Here is a 5,122-nt window from a genome sequence, read left to right as displayed (position 1 = left end):
ACCCCCTCTCACCCCCTAAAGGGCCCATAAGCATACCAGAAGAATGTAGGGCCCCATCAATCACTGACACACAGGTTAAACAGCCCTATCCAAAGCCAAAAACACAGCTTCAATGGGACTGGACGGTGTCCTAGGCTGTGTCTTACAAGAGCTCCAAAATGAACTAATCCCTCACCTAAACACACTGTTCAAACTCAGCCTCTCTACAGGCTCCATACCCACAGTGTGGCACACAGCAACAGTTATCCCACTCCACAAAGGTGGAGCTACAACGGACCCTAGGAACTATCACCCTATAAGCCTGACTAGCCTAGTCTACAAGGCTATGGAGTGCATCATCATGGAACTCATTAACAGAGACATTTTGAACCTCCAAACCTTGGACCCTACCCAGTTTGGCTTTGTTAAGGGCAGATCATGCCTCCTAAACCTGGTGGACTTCTTTGAGATAGTTACCAAGGCATTAAACTTGGGAAAGGAGGTCCACACAGCCTACCGAGACCTAGCAAAGGCTTTTGACACCATTCCCCATTCTAGTATTATAGACAAGCTCACTAGCTTGAAAATAAACCCCTACATCGTGAGATGGGTTGCCAACTGGCTCATGGATAGAACCCACATGGTGAGAGTTGCAGGCTCTACGTCCATCTCTAAACCGGTTACAAGTGGCGTCCCCCAGGGCTCAGTCTTAGGACCCCTCCTGTTCGGTATATAATTCTCAGAGGTACAGGTAAGCATAGGAGAACTATGGCTGACCAAGTTCGCAGATGACTGCAAACTGGGGCCATAATTGATTCTCTGGCTGATACAGACACCCTCCAGAAGGGTCTCACTGAGATGGATACCTGGTGTCAAAATCATGGCCTCAAGCTAAATGCCAAAAACTGCATAGTCATCCCCTTTGGAAAATTAAAATACCCGCAAACTACCACATAGGTGGTAGTCCCCTAAATACAGAAAAAGTAATAAGGGATCTGGGGACCCAAGTAGATAGTAATCTCTCCTTTGATAATCATATTGCCAAGGTGGTTAGAAAATCCTTCTTTGTGGCCCACCTAATCACAAAAGGGTTTGCATCTAGAACAAAAGAGGTTATTGTTCCTCTCTACTCATCACTCATTAGACCCATCATAGAATTCAGCGCCCCATTTGGGATGTACCTTACAAGACACCTGTAACAGCTGGAAAGACCACAAAAGTACCTCGCCAAGAGGATTACTGGCTGAAAACAGATGCCCTATGCAGCTCGACTCAAGAAACTCCAGCTGTACCTGGTTGCATACTGCTTACTCAGAGGTGATCTCTGCCTGACATACAAGGCCATGTCCAACCCAGAATTGATGGACATGCTCCACCTAAAAAAAAAAAACAAATCCCGGAGAGCCACACGTTCTAGAGATATAAACCTCACCACAATGATAAATAGGACATGCTGGAGGGATAGATTCATGTCCCAGAGACTCCCCATGCTTTGGAACAGAATTCCAATATACATCAGGCAGAGCTCCTCACTAACACTCTTCAAGAGAAACCTTGATGGGTAGATGGGAAACAGAAAATTTACCCCAGAGAATCACTGCAGTGGCTCTGCTGGACAGTGGCGCAGGGAACTAATGGCTCTGCTGGACAGAGGCACAGGGAACTAATCTAAGGGGGTGGCGAAAGCCAACACATTCTGGCTAGGCTTATAAATGCCCTTGGGCAGATAGCCTAGTACTTACCTATGAACCTATGAACCTATATATATATATATATATATATATATATATATATATATATATATATATATATATATATATATATATATGGGTCTACTTTGTTTAGTTGAATCTCATTTCACTGAATTTCCATTTCACCCTGACCACACCGGTGAAAACACAAATTACTGAAAACTCATTTCACTGAATGTCATTTCACTGAACTGCAGTTAGTATATATGGCACTGTGTAGAGTACTGTAAGACAAGTAAAAGGTATATGCCCTTTTCCCCACTGTAGTGCGATCCTGGAGTTAGTATATATAGTTAGGGGGGTGTGGGGGGCACAGACCCCCACATTGGGGGAGTAGCCCCCAGCTTGTTTGTTTTATATTCTATTTTACCAAAAACTTCAAAACAATACATTTTAAACACTAGACATGCATAGTTACAACACCAATGACTAACTCTCTCCAGAAGACAATATGTACTCAAACTAAGTGAGGGCCTGTGCTCCTCGCACCCCCCCTAACTATATATACTAACTACAGGATCGCACTAAGTCCAACTGCACACCTTACACTGCTGTTACTTGTCATGATTGTGAGCAGACTCTAGAGCTTTGCATTCTTTCTTTAGTGCCAATAAGTGATTTGTTAGGTTTTTCAAATATCTACTGAGTTTAAGAGCTTGCTCCATTGTCTTTACTTTCACCTCTGTTTCATACAGCCACAACTGTCTATCTAGTTTATTTGCTCTTGTAAATTGTTGACATCATTTTTGAAGCCCCTTTGTAAATGTTTGTCCTTCTGGGTAACATATGCATACCATGTATTTTAAAAGTGATTACCCAGTTTTGTAGACTTTCCATATGCTTTTTATTTTAGAACCATAAGGGATCCATTCTCCACTGACCAACAGGTCAGCAATAGTGTCAGAGACAGTAGTAACATGCTATGGTCAAAAAGAGCGGGAGATGATATCTGTTTGAGTGATGTTTGGGGCCAAATTTTTTGATGTCGTAGAGATCCCTGCTTATATTCTGTCAAACATGGGATCAAAAATAGTATTGAGTCCCCTCTCAACAAAGTGTTAAACTTGTGACTAATATATTGTCACAACTTTAACTGCAGGTCCACCTAAGTTTATGTGTTGTCATTATTTGTACTATAGAAATGTACCAGCCTGATAATATATTTACCCCACTGATACTTCAACATCAATTACCTACTAACGTTATCATTGTACTATTCTTCCATGAACCCATTAACAAATATTAAAATAGCCACACTACCCTTGGCAGATTTTGCATTGCTGCAGAACATTTTCCTCTTCCAAATTTTCATTACTAAGCTTTCATTTTGTTGTTTTAGCTTTTGTTTCCTGCAAAAATATAATATGTGGAATCCCTTATTTTTTTAACAATTCAATTATAGCCTTGGCATAATAGTTATGGTCTTCACCTACCATACTAAAGCCAAAAGGTTCAAGCCTGACCTTTTGCCAATGTCTGTATGAAGTTTACATGTTCTCCCTATGTCTCTGTGGTATTGCTCCCACCTTCCAAAACACACAGTGTGTTTCCACCTCAAACTCACTCAAGAGTGGAGTTGTGGGCAACAGTACACACTCTAGATGGTGCCTACGGGGTAAGAGTTGTATAAACCAACAACATTGGGCCTCAACAGTGGTCCACAGTGTCCTCTAGTTAGGAGAACACAGATTATAGACTGTGCAGCATGTCATGGCTAGTTACTCAACAGTGTAAGCATTGGCTCAAGGTGATTTAGTCATGTTGACTAATGTCACCAAAAATGGGCATGGCATTTGTCAATGATAAGTATGTTGAGGACACAGCCTATTCTGACCTACTCTAGGGACCTATGCTAATAATGGGAAGAGACTATGTGCCCTATTGGCCCATCTGTACCCTCCATAAAACCCAGTAACCCTGGGTCAATAATATATTGGCTAGTCAGTGTCCAGTTGCCTAGCTTGGGTTGCCTGGGATTGCTCTTATGAGCTAAACCAGGATGTAATATCAATCAACCTGCCAAACATGATCTAAGGATTGTGACACACAATATTGGTTCGTTGCCAGGATAAAGCTTGGGAGAGGGTGGTATGATGATAAGACAGAGGCTGGACATCCTCTGTATCCAGAAGACAAGATGGAAGGGCAGTGCAGCAAAGTTACTTGGCTTGAGAAGCAGAGTATACAGCTCAGGTGGAGGATAAACTATAAATGGTGTGAGAACTGTGGTGATGAGGAGGCTTCAGAAGACAATGAGGGATGTCATCAGATTTAGTGACAGAATAATGGCAATAAGACTCCAGTCTAAGGATAGGGTACTATTCAGGATTTCAGTCTATGTTCCACAGCAGGGTTGTGATAGCAAGTACAAGAGTGCATTCAGGCCACAGTTGGGGGATCTACTAGGTAAAGCAGGACAGCATGAATTGATGATGATAATGGGGGACCAGAATGCACATGTTAGGATAGACAGAAGAGGATAAGATGACTGTCTGGGACTACATAGGTGGGGCAACAGGAATAAAGAAGAAGAGAATATTCAAGACTTCACATTCAATCTGCCAATAGCTTGGTGATGGACAGCACATGATTCAGCAGGAGAGACAGTCACAAGATCAAATACAAATGTGGCCAACGTGCAACTTGGATAGACTTGCTCCTACAAAGAAATGGGCACTGGAGTAGAATCACTGATTGTGAAGTCACCCCCAGTGAAGCAGTCAGCCCACAGCATAAACTACTGGTTGCCAGAATCAGCTGCAAACAGTGGGCAGAGAAGGCTCTAGGGTCAACAGAGACAAAGCTGAAGACATGGCAGCTGACCGGACAGAAAAAAACAAGAGCTCAAGGAAATACTCAGGGCTCTAGCACCTCAGGAAGAAGTGGACATAGATAGTGCTGAAGAAGAATGGTAGCGCATCATAACATATGTGAGGACTATAGAAAAGCTATGTGGTTGAGCCAAGTATGGAAATAGGGTCTATATTATATTATCGCACGCTTACAAAAGTGAATGATAATTAATCGACCCCAATGTCGAAACCTTAGAACAGCGATTTTTTTCCAAGGGAAAAAAATTGCTGTTCCAAAATAAAAAAAAAAAAAACTTTAAAACATTACATAATGTGGGGGGCTTCATTTGTCCCCACACCCCCCTACTTAAGTAAACCAACTCTGAGATAGCACTACAGTGCCAAAAATGGCAAAGTAATGAAAGCGGCCACGCAAATTCTTTCCAGGGAAAGAATTTGCTGAAAAACCACTTCACTATTTTGCCTTTTCGTTCTTTTAGGTTCGATCAAGACGCATTCAACAAAAGGCATCTGTGATAACGCAATAGGAACTATAACCAAACGAAGAGATGAAAAGCGAACAAGGAAAACCATGAAAAG

The sequence above is a fragment of the Protopterus annectens genome, chromosome 3.part1 (genome assembly GCF_019279795.1).
Source record: "Protopterus annectens isolate FY-2018-M chromosome 3.part1, PAN1.0, whole genome shotgun sequence".
Lineage (NCBI taxonomy): Eukaryota > Metazoa > Chordata > Ceratodontiformes > Protopteridae > Protopterus > Protopterus annectens.
Note: the sequence above shows the minus strand (reverse complement) of the source record.